At 36.3% G+C, this 25,286-nt stretch overlaps 1 long non-coding RNA gene across 1 annotated transcript in view; it reads left to right on the plus strand.

Annotated features, from left to right (window-relative positions):
* Window positions 1–25,286, plus strand: part of LOC129375325 (uncharacterized) — a 41,631-nt gene that overhangs the window by 1,334 nt on the left and 15,011 nt on the right. Inside the window, exon 2 of the long non-coding RNA XR_008607619.1 lies at window positions 726–795. This is a non-coding gene — a long non-coding RNA (uncharacterized LOC129375325). The remainder of the gene's footprint in view (window positions 1–725; window positions 796–25,286) is intronic.

Raw genomic sequence — 25,286 nt, forward strand, 5'->3', positions numbered from 1 at the left:
GCTGGTGAAAACACATTGAGCTACTATTAATGTAAAAAAAGCATTATCACTTTCTGTTGAGTTTAATTAGACTTTTTCTTAGCATTAAGATGTTTTTTTTTTGTTTTTTGTTTGTGTGTTAATCAAGAATTCATTTGGGTTAAATTTGTGCCATTAAAAACAACACTAGATTCTTTATAAACAAATGTAATGAAGACTTGACACGGCTTAACAATGCATATAATAAATATTGACGAAGTGTTTAACCTATCAGTGCATGGGTCTTAAGTATCGCCTCGTGGTGTTTTAATAACGTATTGCATCCAGCTGTGTTTGAGCTTCCTCGGGTCAGTACCATCCACGCCCCATTGCCAACCCCGGCCTGTAATCCTGACTCTTGTAACCAGGCCATCTGTGCCCTAGTGATTGCTCCTATTTGTAACAGTAAAATCCCACTGTGACCTGTGCAGACAGTACACCCTATCATTCAGCTCCCCTCACAGTAACTCTGTTTACACTCAGTGTGTTGTGATGTTTATGTAGCTGTACAGCTCTTGTTTGGGTCTGACTGTTAGGACAAAGTCAATGCTAACACAGCTGAAAGCAAGTGTTACTGTTTATGTACAAGCTATGTTAGCAAAGCAGCACAAGCAGCAGGTACAGGACATGAGAAAAGCAGTTTGTAATTCTTCTTTGTGTCAAAACAATGACTCAACTGACTATTTGTAATCTCTCATGTGATTCAGGTCATTTCGCAACTACGTAGTCACAGAGGATTATCGAAGTGGGCCTGCGAACAGGTGCTTCAGCGATGGGGTGAGTGCTCGCATTGTTTGCGTTTGCAGCGCTGAAATAAACTAAAAGCTCCACTAAAATAAGTATAACTGAAGCTGCAGTCAAACTTGCAGCATAACTAATAAAATAACCAAAGGAGGAGGCGCAAATACGACCATATCACTTCTGTTCTTCATTCACTTCATTGGCTACCGATCAAACATAGAATACATTACAAACTCTGTCTGCTCACCTATCAATGCATCCATGGAACTGCTCCTGCTTATCTCAGTGAACTCCTCTCACCGCACGCTACCTCTCGAAGTCTTCGTTCCTCCACCTCCTTCTACTGCCTACATCAACCTAAGACCAAACTAGCCACTATGGGGGATAGGGCTTTTCAGGCAGTAGCTCCGAGGCTCTGGAATGCCCTTCCAGAGTCCCTGAGAGCCCCACAAGGTGTGGAGGCCTTCAAAAAAGGTCTTAAGACTCACCTTTTTAAACAAGCCTTTTAGAACTGTAAGTTTTATTTTAAATTGTTAGTTTTAATGTTTATTTTGGTACCACTTGGTGTGATATGTATTATTTTATGTTTTACTGTAAGCTTTACAATTGTACTTTTTTAGTCTCTGTAGCACTTTGAGATTTCTTTGAAATATAAGGTGCGTTACAAATAAAATTTATTATTATTATTATTACAAAGATAAATCGAATATAATGGTCAACTGCCAAAACATTTTCTGGGGTTTATCAACTGTTTTAGGGTCATTTTGATTTGCCGAATCCAAAAATCACGTTGGTTTTGCTCCATCAGATCAACCTTCTGAAAGTATAGAGCAACATGAGCATCAAAATGCATGACTTGTTCTCACATATGGATCAGTTTCCTGATAATCTGGGATCAATGAGTGATGAGCAGTGAGAAAAATGAAGATGTAATGTTCAATTTACATGTACTTGTTTATTACTCAATTTGCAGAAATCCACGTTGGTAACATTTAATTAATAAATTATATTTTTTTCATTTCTCCTAAAAACTTTTTTGGATGAGAAATATAAAATGTGTCATCAATTTAATGAGAAAATCAGATTTCTATCAATCAAATTAGAATACAAACCTGATCTGATTGAGAAAATAGATGTCATTTTTGGATTCAACGGCACAAAATAGTCCTATTTCAGTAAAAAACATAGACAACATCCCAAAAAAAATTCTTTGTAACCCAGTGTTATTATGATGAATACATGAACAAAATTTGACATGTGAATTATGTTAGTTTTGGGCCAAATCCAGATCATAAATGCTGTTAAAGGGCCGGTTGTGCCAGAATGTACTGATAAAACCTGTTCACACACTGTTAAAATAATTGAATCCTTAAAATTAAATAATATTATTGAACATCTTTTCAGTCCTACCAGGATTTTGTGATTTTTTTGCAATAAAAATCAGTGTTTGTGCTACTAATTTGGAAATATTTGCACTTATTTATGACTTTTTACAGCTCGCAGTAAAGATCATGGACTATAATCTGACATCAGTTAAGGCTGAGGCAGCTGTTTATTACAAGTCAGAAAGCTTTTGACAATTTTTGACAAAAATCTGCACTAAATTTCCAGTTTTTAGTGCAAAAAGTGCAAGGATTTGTTGAGATGTGTGAATTTCCACTATAATTTTCAAGAAACTGGAGGGACTGATTGATATAATTTGGCAGCAAACAGATAAAAACTGCCTTGATTGGACTGATAACATAATACCACTTGGTGTTTAGTCTAGAAGATACAATGAGCCAGATTTGGCCCACGGGCCTTGAGTTTGACACGGGTACTTTAAATGTACTCTCTCTATAAACATATTTTCTCGTACAGAACTTTTATTTTTCACTGATTTGATTTACCTTGATGGGATGCAAGAGGAAAGTGTGACCACATCCAACTTGGACTCCTTAATAATCACAGTTTTAATTTTAAACATCAGTTCAAAACAATCATGAAACTCTCCTAACATTAAGCATTTAAAGACTAATATGGAAAAAATACCAATGTTTACAGCTATAGAAGCCTTTTAAACCTCTCATCTAATTCTGTCTGACTTTAAAACGAGCCCGTCTTGATTTATCACCACGTGTCTCCTCTTATTCGATTGCTACGTTTGCAAGTTCTGGAACATATTTTTCTAAAATTATGTTTTCTAAGCTGTCCATCCTGTCTGGACTGGCAGTAAAAGCTAAACTGTGTACCAAGACGAGAAAACATTTGAATGGAAGAGCTTTTTTAGAAATGAATTAACAATCAAACAATAATTAGTTGCAGACAGACTACTAAAACATTTTCTCCCAAGAGCTACAGTGCACTGTTTTTTTTTCTTTTTTTTTTAAACACGCTCCCCTTGCAGAACAAAGACTGGGGAAATAGTCATCTTTGGGGAATTATAGTTGATGTCTGGTATTCTTTGGCTTGGGTATTTGGCCGTTTCAGTAATAGGACTGAGATATCCTCAAGGACACTGGACTTGAAGTTTGTGCACATTTGGTTCTGGTTGTTCCAAAAACAATGGAAACCAGAATTTGTATTCATGATTAAAACGAGTGACTGATCAGCAGCACATACACACACATATATAATATGATTTCTGTGACCCATTTCTGCTTTGGAAAAATAAAATGACAAACAAAAACATGATTTTCATTTGTGATAAACACAGATACAGTTTCTGACCTACTTGCATACGACCTGAATCTGTATTTGTTCTCAAAATTCTCAACTTTCATCTGTTTTCATGATGGTTCTGGCATTCGCTGTCGACTTTAATGAACTCTTTGCTGTTTGCATTTGTGTGGTCTTCCATGACAACAATTTGTCTGCATTACTGGCAGCAACGACTCCAGGGACCACAGTGGATCCCTGTCAAACATTTTGAACCACTTGGAGTTGAAATTACGACTCGAGTGGTTCGCTCTGCAGTGTGTGCTGCGGTATCCCATCTGAAGCACAATGGCAATCTGTTCTTTTCATGATTTCATCGACATGATATGATACTGAAAGATTGGCTTGTGAAATTCTAAACAGATTAGAAAAATTTATGATAGCGTTGTCCTTGCATGGTCTACTTTGGAAGCTTTGTGGTGACGCAAACGGCCTCTTCTTGGAGTAGAAGCTGCAGGATGTAAAGGCTTTAGTGACATGTTTGAGAATGCAGCTTTCCTTTTTTATGTAAGTTTTACTAGAGGTAAAACTTAACTGGTAGACTTGTGATGTTTTGGTGTAAGAGGGCTCTAGATATAGAATCCTGTTTAGTTGGCTTTATTCAAACTCTTAAGTCATTTGCCTAGAAAGTCTGGAACTCCGATGAGAACCAAAACAGCGATCTCCATAAAAAACAGGTTTCGGTTCGGTTCAAGTGAACTCTGGTGCTGTTCGAATGCATATATGAAAACCAAGTGGGCTGGAGATTGCTCAAAAGGCAGGAAGTGGACTACAGAGCAGGACATTCTGGTTAAATACAAACAAAACAAAAGTGCAAGTCCAGCTAGCAGGAGAAATGTTTCATGGTCGTTTGCGATAGTCTAAAAAGAAAAACTACAAAAGCCAAAATTTGAAGCCACTTTAGTTTTATGAAGACAGAAGTTACACTCGCTGTCTTCTTCAGAGATTTTCTTGTTGTTTCTTTCAGTGGTTCTTGGATCAGCGCCCCCGACAGGCGAGGAGGGGAACAGCTTGTTCAAATGTTTTGAACAGCGAAAAGCAAAATGCACCAGCTGAAATGTCACAATTGAGCTAAATCTACCAGAAAATCAAGTCTAAAGACATCCTCAATCAAGCTTGTGATCTCCAATTTCAAAGAACTCTTTCTACCACAACCCAAAGTTTTTATTTTAGTTTACCTCACTGACCGGTTTCAACTGTATGTATAAAAGTTAAAGCTGTGTACTTTCAGCACATTAGCATCATTTGCAATGTTTAAATTTGAACAAGTATCAAAAGAAATGACCCAATTCTTTATGTACTCAAATTATTGTCATTCCGTATGTGATAAATTTTACCGAGTGGACTACTGAGCCACAGTGTGATTTTAGATTGGGTCTTCATCTGGTTGGTGTTTTTTTTTTTGGGAAAACAACAATGATCCGATTCATATTCTTGACTGACTGTCAATGAAATCAGTGATGACACATTTATGACCGATTTTTACTGCAAATCTGCAGAGCACTTGTCAGTCAGAACATTATGATACTGGCAACCAGTATCATACTGAAGCTGCTCAAACCACTTTTTCAGTCTTCACTCATGCGCTGAAGTATCTGCAAAAACACACAACTCTGCTCATCCAAAAGTTTTGCTGTCCTGAATCTGCATCCAACATTTTAAATCCTGTGATTGGTGTCCCTCGCTTTAAAAAATTTTCTTTCAAGACTGCTTCAGTTTCAAAAAGGATAAATAACATTTGTTTTATGGCTTTCATTTGAACCATGTGAGACTTTAAATAAATCTCTGTCTTTCGCAAGACATTGACTGTGTTGCCTTAAAGATGATTGTGATATTAATCTTTTTGGACAAGCGTTAAAACTTAATTACAAGGCGTCTTGCGCTAAAGTTCGGCATGCCTTAGCAGAGCCATTTGTTATCCATTTAAATTACAGCACATGCAAAGCACAGATATATTCAATTATAACTGTTGCCATTGCACGCAACATCTTCTGTCTGATTATAATTAGTTCTGTGTTGGTTTTATTTTTTTTATTTAAATTCGGTTTCAATTTACTGTGGTGTGTTTTTAGTTAAATTGACAAAAAGGCTAGAGTGTCCATCTTTTCTGTTGTTTTAGATAATAGATTCTCCACTCTTCACTTCATTGTTTATTTTCAAATGATTCAAATTACTGGGAACCCTTGTGCCTCTGAATTTAAAAACATCCCCCAGACTAATTCTCTGTTTGCTAAATGCCAGAGTAATAAGAGATGAAGTTTTAATTAATATTGAATTGATTTAAAATGATCAAGATCATGTTTATACAAGATATCAGGCCATCATTCAGGAGGTTTCAGCTTTTCAGGACTGTTTATTCTACATAGAAAAACCAAATTAGGCAACAATCACACCGCAGAGAAAATGTTAACCTTTAGTACCATGGAAAAGGGCACAACTGAACATGTCAAATAATGTAAATCTAGTGCTATAAGAAGTGTAGTTGATATCCGTCTGATGAGAGAATATTTGATTTGATCCCATTTGGGAAGAAAATACTTTTAATAACTATAAAAGAAGAAGCAAAGAGCCACTTCTCAATTGATTTCTGACAAATTGGTTCCACTTAAACATGTCAAACGTAGAAGAACTAAATGACTTAAAATTAAGCTATATTACTTTATAGTGATCTTTCCTTGGTGACATGTAAGAAAAACACTATTTTGTACAGTCTGTAAATCATCAGCTACAGTAACAACATCCAACTCCCCAAATCTGCAGATGTACACCTGGCCTGTTTCAGGTTGTGTTGCCAGACTTTGGCTGAACAGACATGGTGCTAATGTGGCGTACCTCCCTGCAGTGCCTTGTTCTTTGTGTCTGCTCAGTTTCCTGCGCCTAGTTTGCCCTGTTCTGTTGTTCAGACTCCTTGCTGCGCTTGTTTCCTTTTCTCAGATTCGAACCCCAAGGTGTTATCTCTGCAGGGATCACATCGGGATAAGCAGCACTTGGAAATGTGGTTGTAGTTGGCGGTGAGTGAAGAGATGCTAATGAAAAGCAGGAATCCACTCACTGGACAAGACTTTTATTCTCCAGACCGTTTGGGAAGTGTAAATGTCTGTGCTTTTGATCCTCAATGTTCTGCACCCAGAGCACATGCTTTGAATACATTGAGTGTCACAGAAAGACAGGAAAATTGTTGTTAATGTCGGCGCATGTATGACGACAGCACAACAGTACTGAGACTTCTCTGTTTAGTGAAGCCTTTGCAAGATTCATACAGTGTTGCTTTCTGCTCAGGAGTGTGCTCTGAACTCTGTTGGACACAAATCTTTCCTATGCACGTGACAAAACCACAACTAGCAGCTGACAGTACGTAGCCACAGGGCAACACAGTGATTTCCCGCAGAATGCAGGGCCACTGCCCACTCGCTAAGTTGTTGAAATATTCTTCGTCTCAGTTCACACATGTCTCCAGGCGGAAAGCTCTGAAAGGTGAGCAGGTGTTTCTGCAACATGTGCATGACGCTGTTTAGCGGAGGAGGCCACGGGGCAAGGGGAAACGAAGGATTTATACCGATTCTACATCTTTACAGAGTGTAAAGATCTACAGCTTTGACCACCTTAAAGCAGATATAGGCCCAGAATGGAGAAACAAACATTTTGATTCCTTCATGTTGAAAATGAAATTCATGCCACCACACGCAGAAATCTTAATTAAAACTTTTGAATTAATTTTTATGCTTGTCGTGAATTAATTTTTTAGATTCAAACTTGATAAAATATACTGCTCAAAAAAATAAAGGGAACACTCAAACAACACAATATAACTCCAAGTAAATCAAACTTCTGTGAAATCAAACTGTAGAAAGCAACACCGATTGACAATCAATATCACCTGCTGTTGTGCAAATGGAATAGACAACAGGTGGAAATTATTTTCATATTTATTTCATTCATTCAGATCTAGGATGTGTTGTTTGAGTGTTCCCTTTATTTTTTTGAGCAGTGTACATTTCTACCTCCACAGAACCAGAACCAAACATGGAGAACCGAACATCTGGAACAAACTTCCAGAAAATTGTAAAACAGTCGAAACACAGAGTTCCTTTAAACTCAAAACCCAGCTGTTTAGAGTTGCTCTTGAAACATCATGAATGACATCAATCAATAATCTGACATGTAACTTTGGCTCTTGACAATTGGTGACGACTATGTCTTTTTATGTTTTTATGATGTAAAGCACTTTGAACTGCTGTTGCTGAAATGTGCTGCACAAATAAACTTCATTGATCGATCGGATAGGGTTTGCACTGCTAGATGAAAAACTCTTACCAGCAGTAGATTTTTAAATTTTTTCATTTTGTTCATAATCTAAATTTTACACATTTGCACAGAGATGTCTCCTAGCATTAAGAAATTACACATTCACTTAATCTCTACCACAACCTTTTTTTTTTGTATAAGCAAGTATTGTAAAAAAATGAGATGACAAGATGTCATTGTTCTGGTTTATGGATTCGCAGAGGAGGTAAAATATCATTGCAATCTAGAGGGAAGATAAAAAGAAATAGTCTCAGTTCCAGCAGGAGCCAAGTTAGACTGTTCCCATCCTTTTTACATAGACAGTGGAGATCTGCATCGTATTAAATCCCCAGTGTAGTCTTTGTAGTTGTGCATCAGTAAGCTGCAGAACTGGCTCGGTGTTTCCCATTTTATTTGGAAAGAAACATGTTTTGGCCATTTGAAGTGTAGATATGAAAATTTTTAGCACATTTTCTTTTAAAGCCAGAGTGTTTTCATAAGAATTAAATGTATAAAAAAGAAATACAAGACAGCCACATCCTCATCTAGCTGTACTCTTTTCTAATATTCTTGTTTATGATGCTTCAAGAAGAAAAACCAGGGTACTCAAAATGCTTTTATCCATTTTTGAGGACTTATGGAGCATCACAATGTAATGTCCAAATAGTGATTTGATCCTTTATTAAAAAAAAAAAAACATAAAAATGGAACCGTGCAACATTCAGTCTAAGGCAACTTGTGGCAGAAATCTCTTTATTTTTATTTTTTTTAATAATGTTGAGTTAAAAACTAAGGACATAAACTTTCTTAGCTCATTGTTATTAACATGAAAGCAGCACATCATTTTACCAAATCGTTTAGTTTCTAATCCAAATATCTTTGTACACTTTAAATAAGACAAAAACTAATTTTCAAGTAACTTTTCAGCAAAATATAGGAGCTTTTCTAAGAACGTAATTTTTTAATATTGATTAAAATAAATACTAGTTTCACTGGCACATTTTTAAACAATATATTTTCACTACGTCAATAATGAAATAATTCAGAGAAAATAGCACTTTTTCTCCAATATTAAGGGATTATTGACTTAAAACAAATCCCTATCTTTTGTTGAGAAGTAGCTTGTAAGTGAGTTTGGTTTTAGTTAAGCCTACTAGAAATTAAACCAAAATACTTGATAACATTTTCAGTGTAATTTTATAGTAAGGAAAAAGTATATAAAATGTGGGGTTTTTTTGCATTTAGAGTGGTAAATTAATGCAACAATCAATGCACATGAAAACTTCACACAGAAAGATCCTGACTGGGATTCGAACCTAGAACCTTCCTGCTAAGCTGATTGAGCTGAAAACCACTTGAAGTTAGAGACGTTTGTTTTTTTTTATACACACAATGTGTCACGGCCAGCTCTAAACATAAGAAGAGAGTCAGGACGAAAACTTAAAGCATAAATAATTTTAAAAGAAAAAGAAAAAACAGCCTCAAACTAAAACTGTTATGTCGCAGGGATCCAGTTTCCCTCTCTGAACTGAAATAAGCCTAGGCTGATTGAGCATTTTTGTTTGAAACAGCAGGTCCAGTTGTGAGCATTTACAGCAATGCCTTCACACATTGAAGAGCCAGTTTTACGGCGCGTTCACAACAAAGACATTTTGAGGGTCAGGCGCGTCTAGTTTACATTCAGTCTATGTGGAGGCACGTCAAGGACCTGAACTTTCGCCGCTTGATGCAGAGCGTCAATCAGCATGTAGTGGCGCATTTTCCAGTGTAATCTCGGAAAAAACACTATGGAGGATAAACTAATTGTCCCTGTTTGCTCTCAGGAGCACCTGCAGCTGTACGGCTATTCGCACGGTGCATACCTTGAGATTTTCTTTAAAGAAAATTTCAGTATTGAAAGTTGAAGATACCAAAAAAATATTCCAACATATGTGACACCTCTGCATCTGTATATCTTACTGTATAAGTATTTCTGTTGTAAATCATTCATTTTGGTGTATTTGTAACTGTACAAGGAGTTGAGCGTAAATGCTAACACCTGGCATAGCCAGTCCTCAGAAGTTAAGATTAAACAAACATTGGTGTTGTTTTTGCAATGTTTCACGCCTCCTTTAAATTTTTATTTTTATTTTACTTGCACCACTTTATTGAACTTGTAAAGCTTGATGTTCCCCAAGCCTCCCTTTAAGCCTCCTTTTGCTCATGCAGTAGATCCATCACTGTGGTTCACTTACTATCATCTCTAATATTGCATTACGCTAATGTTGGCCTTTGTGGGAAATATTTTCACTTTGGCTTCCTTAATAACCCAAAAGAGCCAAGTTGACATAAGTATTTGTCTGGGGCGTGTTTGCGTTGTGAATTGCTGCTGTCGTGTAAATCAACAAGCAGCTGGCTGCCAGTGGGACAGCTTGAAACCACATGAATAGGACAAGGGCGGCTTTCCTTCTGTCGACCACATTCGCCACTCCGTCGCTTCCCATTGTTTTTCCTCTAGGATTTAACGGCTGCAGCTGCAGACTGAAACCTAGCAACGAAAGCTGTTTTTTATTATTATTTTTGTACGTGTAATGCATCCCCCCGTGCTGCTGCTCAGGTAGACACTGATCCCCAAAAGCTGCAATCCTTTATTGAAGCAGGAGTGTCAAATTACAAATCAAGATAACGAAAACTCTTCATGATCTTGATTATCAATACCAGTGTTTGTTCAAAAATTGTTGAAATGTCAATGAATTATTTAAATTAAAGAATGTTATGGAACATCTTGTGATTCTTTTTATGACTAATTGCAATAAAAATCAAAGTGTTTGTGGTTCTAATTTGGAAATATTTCCACTTATTTATGATGTTAAATGCGACTTTTTATTACTTGCTGTATAGATTATGGACTGTAATCTGACATCAATTAAAGCTGAGGCAGCTGTTTAGTACAAGTAAGAAAGTTGTTGACAATTTTTGATAAAAATTTGCAATAAACTTCCAATTATTAGCACAATTTGTTGATTTTCCTCAATAATTATCAAGAAACTGGAGGGACTGATTGATATAATTTGGCAGGTTGATTTATAACATAATATTTAATCACAGTGTTTAGTCTAGAATCTAGAGGGCCACATAAAAAGCTGTGGCGGGCCGGATTTAATCCTCGGATCTTGATTTTGACACTTCTGTTCAGCATGTGCAGCAAAACAACTTAATATTTATAAAGATTCAGGAAAGAATGAATATGTAAAGGTGACAAGAAAGAATAAACATAGTTCCTTTGCTCATATAAGACAGAACCACAGCCACGGAGCCAGACTGTCTGAGCAGGCCTACTTTTAGGAAAAGGGAAACTCTCAGCACGTGCAGAAACAGTTCACTTTACAGGTCAACAAGCCTGAGAGAGCAAAATTGCTGGAAACATGTTAAATAAAAACGGGGAACAGGAACTGCGGCTGTCAGGACACAGCTCTCTCCCAGAGGAGATATTTATACAACACTCCCAAGGCTATAATCGTGGTCTCTTAACTATGTCTTCGAGACTGCAGAATGGAAGTGTTTATCCGAACCCTGTGGAGAAGTGACAGGAATAGCCACTAGCAGTTTAACATGAAACAGCCTTTCTGCTGGCTAGCTAAACTATGCTCTAGCTATTTTTAATCAGGAAACCTCTGCTTATTTTGGGTTTTTCAGCAGACTATGTCTCTAATGAAAGGATCTGAGCTGTTTTGGAAATGAAATGGGCAATTATAGTACCAACAAGACAAAAACGATATCTAAGACCTCAGCAGAAAGTCATGCTGGTTTGTTGACTACGTCAAATTTTCAACTCGGCTATTTAGAAAACCTGCTGAGAAAATGTCAACCATTAAAATATAAAATTTGTTAAACACTCGTTATGAACGTTGCATGTCACTTGTATGCAATGTTTGTAATTGTTTTATTTTGTGCTGCTATTATAAAATATACAAAATCACTATTGTAAATTTTGATCAGACCTTTAAAGTTTATTATTGACCCATTTTCCAACACAAATACAAAATCCCGGCGTACCCTGCAAGTATTCCCCTGGATTAAGCTTGGACTTGGAATATTGTTGTTGTTCTAGTTTCCATTTTCCTTTTAATTCAGAGGCTGTTTCAACACAAGAGCCGCTTGGTCCCCTTTAAACGGACCAGAACAAAACGTTTCCCTGGATGGGTTGTTCCATTTTAGCAGGTGTGAAGCTAATATGAACTCCAGACCAAGCAAGTAAACTCAGGTCCGACTAAAACCGGAGGTCTGGACTTGCTCATGTACGAGCCGCTAATTCTTCCATTAGGAGATAACAAACAGTCCATGTTGGTTAGAATAGAGCAGTTAGAATGTCAAACTCATTAATCCAGATTAACGCTCTTAAAGGACCGATTATGCCAGAATGCATTGATAAAACCTGATCACAACTGCAAAAATATCAGTGAATATTGTTATTGAACATCTTTTCAGTCCCTCTAGGATTTTGTGATTTTACTGGAATAAAAATCAAAGTGTTTGTGGTTCTAATTTGTAAATATTTCCACTTATTTATGACGTTAAATGTGACTTTTTATTACTCTCTGTATAGATCATGGACTGTAATCTGATATCAATTAAAGCTGAGGCAGCTGTTTAGTACAAGAAAGTTGTTGACAATTTTTGATAAAAATTTGCAATAAACTTCCAATTATTAGCACAATTTGTTGATTTTGCGTGAATTTCCACAATAATTCTCAAGAAACTGGAGGGACTGATTGATATAACTTGACATCAAACAAATAAACACTGCATTGATTTGATTGATAACATAATATTTAAGCTCACTTAGTGTTTAGTCTAGAATTTAGAGGGCCACAGAAAAGCTACGGCGGGCCGGATTTGACCCATGAGCCTTGAGTTTTTTGACACATGTGCAATAGAGGTACATGCGATCAGAAAACTCTGAAATTCTCCCTTATTGTTTGTGAAGCATGGCATAGCTGAAGGCACGCTTGCTTGTGGAGAGAAATGGAGGATTTTTACACTAAATATCCATAAGTCTGTTCTTTCTATTGACAAATATACTTAAAGAGGAACAAAAATATTAATATTTATTTTCAAAATGTCAAATGTCATTTTTCAAAGAATAAATGACATCCCATTTTTTATTTTGTACCTACAGTCATCCTAAAAGTGATATATTTCTAGGAGAAAGCTCACCTTAATGTAGAAATCTAACAAGAATTAAGTATCAAATGAGCTTGCCTTACAGGTCTTCCGCTCTTGAAGGTCAGATTAAATCGAAAGTAGCGACGCGGATTTTCCTGATGTGGATGCGACCTTAGACCTTAGTCATTTTCAGTGTTTACATTCTGTCCTGAACTGCCTTATAGTTCTGTAAAACCTCTACTTTGAAGTACTTATAAAATACTTGTGAAAGTATTAAATGTAGATTGTAAGCGTTAGCTTATTAATTGGAAACTTAACAACAAATCAAAAGGTGAACCACTGAAAAACTGCATCTATCTGGAATTGGTTTGTGTTATGCTGTAGCTAAAACAAAAATACCAAGGTTGCAAATTTTGGTAATTCTTGGTTAAAAAAAAAAAACTTCTTATCTGCCAAAACTGTGAAAAGTTTGTCATCTTGTATGTCAGCATTAGATAATATGTGCCATGTTTTGTCAACAGGAAGGAGAAAGTATTTATTTTCATTCTAATCTTTACAATAAAGCATTTATTATTGAATATTTTGTCCTTTAATTTAACAACGCTTTATGAAGAATATCTCAAACTTTTATTCGTGCCGAAATAGAAAAGCTTCTTGACATCCATGAACTTGAATCGTAAGACCAAAAGAATGAATGGTGGCCCAAATAATGGATTCTGGTTCAGCATTGTCATTCTACCCCGTAGATACGTCTTTCAGCTGTCAGTTTCGCCTCAGATGGATGAAAAAAGAGCTCGAGTTCATTAATCAAACTTGTTACCTTGTTTTGAGATTCAGCAGAATCACCATGTTTGAGTCGTTGGCACATAAACATGGTCTGCAGGCGGTCAGCCCCGCCCTGAGAAGCACTAAACTCCGCGACACGGCTGTCAAACTAAATCCCTGTCGTTCCTTAAGTCCCGGTTGCTGGGAGCGGACATCAGGAATGTTGCTGGGTGACAAAAGACGATTAGTGGCCTGTTTTCTGTGTACACTGACATTTGTGAGTCGTGTGTGTTGTATGGAAATTCTTGGCATTGAGGATGGATTTGAAACCACAAAGGCTCTAAAGGGTTTTCTTTCACACTCTGCTCTGAAAGCACGTTGTTGAGACATTTTTAAACAGAAAGAAAATGGTCTTAATCTGACAAATAATAGAAAGTGGCTTGATAACAGTGTCAGCGTTCATCACCTAAATTCATGGTGAAAAAATAAGATATACGCCACTTTAAATTCCAACGTTTTGCATATTTTTTACCGGAAAAGACTTAAAATTTTGGACTTCTTATTTAATTAACAATAACATATGTTGTAGTTTAGTTTGAATGTTTATAAATAGGTCAATTGATTCTCTCTTTTTTTATTAGGGTGAAATGTTAGTTGAGAAGCACATGTTTGGATTTCTTCTTTCATCCAACTATATTTTGTTCTATGACAAAATTTCAGTGGATGCTGGCTTGATATATTGATGACAAAACCACTTTAGAGTTTGGGGTCATTGATTCATTGGAAAATGCCATCTGTGGGCAATTTCCTGGTCAGTGCAGGGTTGGTAGTTCCCAAACAACTTTCAGTGCCTTTCCACAGTGAGTCAAGTTTTACTTCACCTTAAATTAAGAGGAGACAACAAAAGAGAAATTTCCTCTTTAAAATTGTCTCCTAAAAGCTTGACAAAAATCTGCAGCTTCCCACACAGAAAAGCCAAACGTCTTCTGGTGGGAAGTTTGAAGGTCAAATTTGAAATAACCCAAACCTTTTAATTAGTTAGTTATTTAGCGTTTTACAACAAAATGTGGGTCCATATTTCACCATGATTTTTTTTATTTTTACTTATAAATGTAAAAAAACAAAATGTAATATTTTTTGTAAACTAGAAAATTTGCTCCAATCTACATATTTAGTTTGATAACTAACTAAATATTCCATTTGGAAGCTAATATTTAACTAGCGATCAAAACTACTTAACTTCCAAACTAAATATTTAGCTCAGAGCTGCATATATTCCTGTCACAACAAATTTAATGGATGATAATTTGTCCCAGAATTTATTGCGATAGACAATAATATTGTTGCTTTGAGACAAATTTCAAGCAATATAATGACAAAGGCATGCCAGAACACATTCTCACAGATTTGTAAACTTTACATTTTAGTGAACATTTAAAACTGCATGTCGAAATCAACCTGAATTCAGAGTTGTGTGTGTTGTTTTTTTTTTCATCTGAAGTTTACTGACAAGTGTGTCTGCTTCAGGGTTTATTCCAACAGAGCACAACAAACAACATCGAGTTGCCCCTCCTGCACACCATATCAGAGGATCAGATTGAGACCAATGACTTCAACCGCAAATTGCATATGTCGCTTCGTTGCTCAGACTCAAAGCCCTGTGCGGTGATTTCCTCCTTGCCAGGAAATCCCAAAACGACTAAGTTGAATATAGTACTTTATAAGACCAAATGGCCTCTTTTGCTAATGGATAATTACTGTGGAAACCAGTAAATCAAATTGGCTGTGTTAGCATTTTGAAGTACAGTTTTTACAACTGTGTCCTTACAAGATACTTAGGATATGCACTAAAAGAAATGGTAATTAAAAAAAAGAGTTAAGATTATTATGAAATAAACTCAGAGCCATAGCAGAAAAGAGGAAATAACCCTAGCATACACTTATAATGGACATTGAGATCAAATAAAAATTGTTTTTATGATGGATTTAAAGCTTCTTCCTCCACCAGAAGCTTAGCTGATTTTTACAAAACAACAACTGGGTGCTAACATTTCAATTTACTGACAACTATATCTACTCTACTTACATGCAAGCTCCAATAAATTCATACACCTCCTCTGATATTTCAATAAATACCTGACCACATTTTACTTTCTTCAGATTTTATTTCAGCGGTGTAAGACAAATTTTTGTTTTGGGTCAAATCGAGATTATGAATGCTCTTAAAGGGGCGGTTGTGCCAGAATGTATTGATAAAACCTGTTCACAAACTGTTAATTAAATATTATTATTGAGCATCTTTTCAGTCCCTCCAGGATTTCGTGATTCTTTTTGTGATTTTTTCCAATAAAAATCAAAGTGTTTGTGGTTCTAATTTGAAAATATTTGCAATATTTGCACTTATTTATGACTGTAAATGCAACTTTTTATTACTTGCTGTACAGATCAAACTATAATCTGACATCAGTTAAAGCTGAGGCAGCTATTTAGTACAAGTAAGAAAGTTTTTGACATTTTTTGAGAAACATCTGCAATAAACTCCCAGTTTTTGGCACAAATTGTTGACTTTGTGTGAATTTCCACTATTATTCTCAAGAAACTGGAGGGACTGATTAATATAATTTGGCAGTAAACAGGTACAAACTGCATTCATTTGATTGATAAAGTAATATTTAAAGACACTTAGTGTTTAATCTAGAATCTAGAGGGCCACATGGAAAGCTATAGCGGGCCAAATTTGGCCCACAGGCCTTGTATTTGACATCTGGCTTTTAAGGTTCCAGTAATTTAAAAACCTGAAATTGAGAAAAAGTTTTGGTTAACTGAAATAAATAAAACCTGTATTTAATGGGGAAGTATATTATATGTATAATTCTGACTAATTTAATGACCAATTAAAACTAGCAAACAGACTATAAAAACTAAGTAAAACTAACTGAGCAAGACAAGACACCCATATCAGTGACCGACCCTGTTAATATGCATTTTGAATTAAATCCTGCTCCACCATTGAGACAGAATACTGTGACTCTACAGGTTTGTTGTTCTTGCATTAACCTTTGTGTTTTATTGGGGTGTGGTGTCTGAGTTTTCTCTCTTGAGGCTTTCACCACTTTGGAACACGCTGCAGCTGTGGCATTCGCCAACAATTATTAGCCAGGCAATTTGTGGAAGAACCAAAGCTGGTGCAGCCACAGTCTGGTCAAAATGAGCATTTCTGACATTCCTTCCACCTTTTGCCTCTCAGGTTGGACTCTAATTGCATCCAGCCGAAGGAAACAAACTTTCTCTTCCCTTTACTTAAACCCACCAGGGAGAACAGATGTTTTGGTAAAGACGCCTTCTTTTGCCTCTTCAGGTGCACAAAATACACATGCACACATAGATGTTATTGTTTTGACTAATAATTGATTGATTAATGGATAAACAAGCAGACAGTAATTCCCAAATATTTTATTCTTCAATTTTCTCCTTTATTTTTAAAAATTAAACTTGAATTGCAAAGATACTCATCATGATTTCTGATTTTTCACCATGTGTGAAACTCAAGGCCCTTGATCCAAATCCAGCCCAATATAATGTTTTATGTGGCCCTCTAGATGCCAGAGAAGACACTAAGTGTGCTTAAATATTATGCTGTCAGTCAAATTAATGCAGGTTTCATCAGTTTATTGCCTAACTGTATAAATCAAATTCTCACAAAATCAGCAAATTGCTCTTAAACTGGGAGTTTATCGCAGATTTTTCTCAAAAATTGTCAGAAATTTTTTTATATGTACCAAACAGCTGCCTCAGCTTTAATTGATGTCAGATTATAACCCATAATCTATACAAGTGATAAAAAGTCATATTTATTGTCATAAATGATCACAAATCTTTCCAAATTAGTAGCACAAATCATCAAAAGAATTACAAAATCCCAGAGGGACTGAAAAGACACAACCGGCCCTTCAAGAGCAATCATGATCTAGATTTGGCCCAAAACGAAAAGTAGTTTGACACCAACAGTTTACATTAGAAATGGCGCAAACAGCAGGATAACAACACAACCTGTCCATGGTTTTCATAGGTAAACTGGAGCTGATTTGGCACGGCGAATTGGCAGTTTTGACTGAAACACTTTTCAGTCAAAACATTTGACAGAAACATGTCAAATAATAAACATGTCAAACAATAAAATGTCTTTTGCTTTTGACATCGAACTAAAGAGAAAAACACTGAAGAAATGTCTTTTGTAGTTTTTGCTGCTCTCACTCAAAAGCATGGACTACTAAGTCACAATAAACAATAAATCAATTAATTAATTGATAAATTAAAACAAGTTCAATCACTTTCATTTGCATGGTTTATCATTTTTCTATTTCTGCCCAAAAACTGGATGATAACACTCTTCAATTTTTTATTTTGGCCTTGACTAGCTTTTTTTTTTGAAGGACAATTTTGTTTATAAAAACTTCATAATTCTTTTTTTTCTATTTTTTTATTTGTATATTTCAACTTTTAAATGTTCACTAAAATTTTAAGTTTATTCATCTTTGCGAATGTGTTTTGCCTTTCCCATTATATTTCTTGAAAGTTGTCTCAAAGCAATAATATGATCATTTATCACGATAACATCAGCAACAAGACCGGGAAGCATTCAGGTTTATGTGAAGGGTAATATTTAAAAACAGTTTTAATATGTGGATCAACCTGTCTTTATCCACAAGCTAAAATGCACACAATGTTCTATTACAAAAACTTTATAATAAATAAAAATGTCATTGCAACAGAGTAAACACAAGAAATACAAGTTTTAATTGTCGGCGAGAATTAAAAATGTTTTGTTTTTAACCCCTCAGTAAAACAGAAAATGTTGCATCTCCAGAAATTAAAAGCATTTCCTTTACTGAGTGTTTAATTTAATTGAACTTTGGCTGTACATTACTTGAATAAAGATCTCACTTTTTGCCTGTTTTGTTGCTAGTGCCACTCAAGCTGTTGTTGGGAGGAGAAAAACTGGGAGAAATTCAGCGCTTTCTTGTGGCTGTTATTCTAAAACGATTGGATTCCTTAATTGCCATGTTGATAATAACATAAGTACATGGTTGAAAACCATAAATGCTACACTATAATTACGAAGGCATTTGGAATTTTAAGAAAATACAACTATGAAAATACATGTAGTGACATCAGTCGAGCAATGGTTTTAAAAGGGAGCTGGAAGTTTTTGAAAAGTTTATACATCCGCTGAATGACCTGAAATGGCATGGATTCCAGAAGTGATATTTTAAAAAAGTGCATCTTAATTCAAATTATGCCAATATTTTGGATATTCAGTGGAATAAGAAACACTGCCAGCCTCTTTTGACACTTCAGCTGCGTTACTCACACCACTCCCGCTTGTGGTTGCAGGTTTTTAGAAAATCCGTGTAATTACAAAGAATGTTCTGCTCCAGCAAACAACTTCTAATGCGTCTTTCAAATTAGGGTAATAATTTCTTCACACTAAAGTAAGTATACAGCAGAAGAAAGAAACTGGCCCAGATTGTGCCATTACATCTGTCCTTGTTTGTGGCTGTGACCCTGTCATTTTCATACCAACAAGCATGAATCAGGTCACTGTGTCTGCTGTCTGACTCAAAATCGTTGTGTTTAACCAGGGCTAAAAAGGCATTTTCCAATACTCATTCATAAAGTAACTAGAAAAGGTCAGCAGAGGGAAAACAGACGTATGACAACTGTTTAGATGTGCTTTTTCCGTATTTAATACTTCTATTTTTTGTGCTATTTATAATTTTGAGGCTTATTTCTAATGATCTCTGTTAATCAAAATACTGATTAACACAAGTAAATAAAAAAGTACCTAGATTATTACAATTCCTGGAGGAAAATTACCTGCATCGAAACTTTGCTAAATTCGGTTTGTTACTCTGCACGCCGTGTTCCGGCCGGGTGATTATTTGCATTGCGCAGTGCTCTTATTTCCGCCTTTGCATTTATCAAATGGATCAAAACATGAACTAAGGAGTGAAGAATGATTCTTTTTTTTACAAGTGTCTTTGCGAGCCTGCCTCTTTATTTTCAAATTGAATATAACTTCTGATTTTTGCTAACTCCTCGTCCAGGTTAACTTAAAAAGTGAGCTATTTTTGTTACGGGTTAGTTTTCTAAACAAGTTATTGTAGTGATGTGAAAATATGAAATTTGAGCTGATCTTCATTTCCGATTGTAATACTGCTGCAGTAAAATAAACCACTTTCGATTATATTACATAATTAATCGTCAGAATAATCAATAGAATACTTGATTACTAAAATAATTGTTTCAAAAATGAATCTTTTATAGTTTGTACCCAACAAAATTTGCAGTCAGTGTCAAAGTTACCTGATATTCCATTTGGAAGATGATCACCAAAGCAGCTCAGTGCTTTGATGCAGGTAGGTATACATACCTTACCTGAAAAAGGTTTTTGTCTGCAACATTATTTTATATCCAATGCACGGTTCACCTCCTTGAGGGACAGAACAACATGTTGTTTGTCTGCTACAGTGGCGTATAAGGAGCCTACTGTTCTCCTAAGCTGCCACGTTTAGAGCTCAAGTCTGTAAGTTTCTGCAGGAATGCCAGTAATTAGCTCCATAATCTTAAGATTTAGGAAGTCTGCAAGAGTACAGACTTTATCATTGTGTGAATGTATTCTATATCACACTACTTTGGCTTTATTGAGAAAAAAGGGTTTTCTAATTATCAACAGGTTGCAATTTTTATGGGTAGAAATTGAATAGCTATATTCGAATTGGGTGTTCTCTGGACTTACTAAAGCACAATACAAGCACAAGCCATTTACCACTAACCATTTAGAGGCTGTTTACTGCTGAATTTTAACAACAATATAAAAGTTTCTCTCTTTTTGGACCCATAAAGGAACACAGGGAGGTGCTCAAGTGGAAAAGACTGGCACCTTTTGCAGCACATGGAACTGCCATCTGCCTTAGCAATGTGAGATTTATTACAAACACGGCTTAAACATAATTTTAAATCAACAACCATATGCTGTCTGATGCAAATGTTGAAGAATTTCAACCTTTTTTCTTTTGGGGAAGAAAGTTTACTTCAGTTCAGCTGACTTCAATGTTCACCTGGAGAAAAGAGTGAACTCAAAACCAAAATGCATTGTAATTACTTTAATTCTTGTGATTATAAATTGATCAACTACACAACTAGTCTTCAAGTCAAACTTTCTGAATCGAATTTGGAACTTCTGTTACCCTTATTTTTTCTTTTTATATACTGAGAACTATGTGTTTGTCTTGACTGCATAATGCTGCACTTTTAGTACAAAATATCTTCTCCATCATAACTTTGGGTTCAGCAAACTTACCAAAAAGAGTATGAAAGAACTAATTTTTTATATTTTTCTCATGTATTTATGCCTTCTGGAGAAGGCATAGACCTTATGGGGCCTTTCAGATATTTTGCAGAACATTTTCTTGGCCCTGAGAGCAACACCTTGCTGGCTTCTTCTATAAACATCTCCGCACTTCATTGTCTGGTTGTGTGAAAGAAGCACTGAAACAAGTCGGGTCTCAATAGCTGCATGCACTCAGAGTGGTGTATATGTGTCAGCACGACACCCACTGCCTCTGAAATTACAAAAAGCGGTGATGAAAAGGCCTTTTTTTCCACAAAAAGCCTGCAGTATCAGATGAGACAAAGACGACAGATCCCCTCACAATCTGAACTTTCGCCAAACAAACGTGATTGTCGTGACTCAGCAAGGAGATGAATTCTGGCCAATACAAAGTCCCTTGAACGCCACACTGCCTTTTTTTAAGACTCTGGAAGGAAAAAATGAGTCTGAAGGGGATGTCTGTGTGTGGGTGTGGGTGTCCTTTATCAAAGGCAACTCATCTCCCTTTAGCGCTGAGTGCTTCTCTGAGGTGTACAGTACAGCTAACCAGGATGAACAGAGAAAGGACTCCTTTCTTCTAGCCTTCTTCACTCACAGTAAAAGTGCATTTCTACCTCAAGCTCCGGTTTCTGTGCTCCTTTTGTCCAAGGCCACCGATTGAGGACACAAAATGGGTCTGAAGGGAACCCAATACAGCGCCCTCACATGTCTCATTGCCCCCTGTCAGTGCTGCTGTCACAAACATGAAAAAATCTGGATTTGTTTGGCAGTGTTGAATTATGCACTTGCTGTCTCAATGTACAGTAATTCTCCATCTTATCTTGGAACTTGACAATAAAAACCTTACCTCCTGTAACCTTTAAAGTGGTATTTTGAGCTAACATTTGAAGCTTTCCCTGGTGGGCTGCATAGTAAAGCAACGCCGCTGACCCGGTAACGTGAGCAGAATGCCTTCCTCTGAGTCGCTCTGCTCTGCAGGCACTCCACCAGAGTTTTACAGAGGGTCTATCCAGCAACAGCTCGAAACATGAGCTTTTTATTGGTGAAGGAATGTTGCCGGTAAACAGATTTGCCATCAGATATGTGTGGTACCAAACCTGACCTTCACTACCAAAGGTACGGGCTGCCTGTAAGAAGTCTCATGCGGACAGCCTTATGTGCATCTGGTTGTGGGCTAAAAAGAACACAAATTTATTCAATATTTCCTCTGAAAATAACTAAAAAATAGACAACAATGTGACTTTTGTCTTTGCCAGCAAAACAGCAAACTTTAGGCAGTGACTTATGGTTACATAAGCAGCATTTTGAAACCTTGAATTCACCTTCATGGACCTGAGACGCTTAAATGTTTCTTGTGGTGTGGTTTAGATCCTAATACTGTTTGTTGTAGCTACAGAAAATATTGTAGTTCGGTTTTGAAAAAGCGTTGTGTGCTCAGTAAACTAATATTTTAGTAATTGAGTATTCTACCAATTATTCTTCTGATTAATTGAGTAATCGGATAGCTTTTGTGTCCATGTTCATGACAGGATTTGTTTGTCACACACAGAAACACGTCTACTAGCTCTGTTCCCCCACGATGCACTCTGCCACCCATTTGTAGAGATTGAGGTGATGTGAAAGTTATTTTCCTGTTTGTCAGTAAAGCTACACTTACGTTGCGTTCAGTTTATCCATCCACCTGTACAAATGCACCCGCCGCGTTCTTCTCTGCCACCGGGCCGTAGCTCCAGGTGGAGAAAGTTTGTCTTACTCCAGTCAATTTAAGGATGCTTGACTCCCTGAAAAACAATAAAACCCAAAACATTATCATCAACTCATACAATTCTCCCAGACCACTTATCAGAACTAAGCAACAACTCAGAGGCGGAAGTGAGAGCGCTGCGCAATGCAAATAGTGATAAAACATAATTTAACAACGAAGCTGATGATTTACCTCAAAGAATTTTAATAATCAAGTTGTTTTTTTAACTTAGTACTTTCAAAAAATGGACGGCTAAAAGATCTAGTGAGAAGAGCTTCAGTCAGAACAGCAGCTGCCGAGATTCACACTTTTCATTCTCTCCTTTTTCACTCAAATAATCTTGACTTTAGGGATCAGTCACAAGAAAAAAGCCATTATTCCACCAATATGCATTAAACCTTCATCTAACAGTTCAGAAAATGTCAAACTTCAGCTAATTTACAAAGATTAACAACAATATTCTTTGTAGATGTGTATTGATTATTTTATTTACCCATGTTCAAAACCATTTGTTTGTTGTGCCACTAAAATGTTACTTTGTGATGATTAATTACATAAAATCTAAACACTTTATCTATATTTTTGAGGTTGTAAAGTGTGGGAAAGTGGGTCATTGTAAAAGATCATTTAATTTATACATGGCAGTCCAATGACAAAAAATCCCTCAATCCTACTTCTTCAACAAGCAGAGAGAAAGAAAAAAGCTTTCCCAGAAATGTTGTAACTTTGGCAGCAAACAGAAATAGCAGATCAACAGCGTGTTGCTCCACATCTTGGACTTTAACCTTACTCCTGATATTTTGTCTTATGCTGGTGCCCCAATGTCTCTAATCTGCATAACAAATCTATGGAGTGAGGCGAATTCATCCACAAAAAATATATAAACATATTTTTGGTTTGCAAAAAAGCATGTCCAATGCTGTACTATTCTGTTTATGTTTTGTCCTGGAACAAAATTCAAAACATGTTCAATACCACAAGTGATTCTGTACCATATGTCCACCCAAATCACACTCATGTCCTCTGTGATCTGTTTACGAAGGTCTTTTGGCTCAAAGGTGTCACCAAAGGGTTCGTAGTGAGATACAACTTGGTTCAAATTTGTTTTATATTCCTTTTTGACCTACAAGCAGTTGGAAAAGTTTGCTCTTCAAAACAGACATAAACAGATGAACTAATATTGGAACATGATGTTCCTGGTCGCACATGCTCTTGCAAAGTGAATCCAGTCTTACAATTGATTTTTTTTTTTTTGTGTCAATCGATCCGCCAATTTCTTGCATATAAGAAAAATTTGATACTGGCAAACACAAAAATAGGTTTCTGGGTCATTCGTGACTCTGTCGACCTACTTTCAGTGTAGCCAGTTCTTGTACAAGCTTCCAAATCTAAACCATCCCGTGTCAGTTCATTGAAATGTCAACATCGACTTACGTCAGGCTCTGTTCAGCGAAGGACAGAAGGGACACAGGTGTTTGTCTTAGCTGTTTACATCTGATGAAATCCCCACGTCTAATGAAACCTGGTCTGCAAAAAGCACATGTAGTGTGTGTGGACATCTGTCTACCACAACCATCCATATTTCACACCTTTGTGTTGAGAGTGAAAGGTGGAAGATTTCACTTCAAATACTATATTATACATCCTGTAGTGTAGACACATTCTTTGTATGAAAATCAAACTTTAAATCAAGACAGAGTTGACTCAAACCTTCAGTCACATTAGTTTTCGCAGATGACTTCTATTTTTGTTTTCATCCTAACTATTCGATCTTTATTGGACATGTAAATCTTGAACTACTCATTGTTCCACTTTATTAAAGATAGTCATGTTATGTTTATAGTGAGGAACGAGTTATCATAGATGTTTGAACGAGATTTATTTTGCATAGATTACGCATTTAACAGCTTAGGCTAGATTTGTGGGCTATGTGCAAAACATTTTTTGCACAAAATCATTCTTAGTGAGATTTTAGTCTATTCAGTTCTGCCTACTGTGACATGTTTTCAGAACAAGAAGCTTTAGGGCGTCTTGTCACTTTAAATCAAAATAAGCTGCTGCTGGCCACGCCCCCAACGCAACATTTACACTCACAGGTGAAAATGGCTGCAAACAGATGTGCAATTATGCTACTGTACATCTTTGAAAAGCAGAAGTAGAACCGCCCGCACAGCCAACAAGAATGCAGCAAGTGGTTTCTGAATGGCAACTCAAGAGTAAAACACTTCTGTTTTCCAGCAGCCATTGTACAGCACATAGAGCGGTAAAACCTGCTGTCTAAACGTGCTGGAGCTCCGCTGGAGTTGCTAGCTAACGGATTGGGCTTTATTGGAGCTGTTAGGTGAGGGGCATTTGTCTGCTGATTTGTGAGGTTACATAAAGAAGTTCTTTGAAATTGCTCGTTTTCCAGACACCAAAAATTATCAGCTTATTGCCAAAAAACAATAGATAGTTTGGTGTATAATAATCATCAGATCGAATAAATTTTAATGTTATGTG

The sequence above is a fragment of the Poeciliopsis prolifica genome, unplaced genomic scaffold (genome assembly GCF_027474105.1).
Source record: "Poeciliopsis prolifica strain line A6 unplaced genomic scaffold, Auburn_PproV2 SCAFFOLD039, whole genome shotgun sequence".
NCBI classification, from domain to species: domain Eukaryota; kingdom Metazoa; phylum Chordata; class Actinopteri; order Cyprinodontiformes; family Poeciliidae; genus Poeciliopsis; species Poeciliopsis prolifica.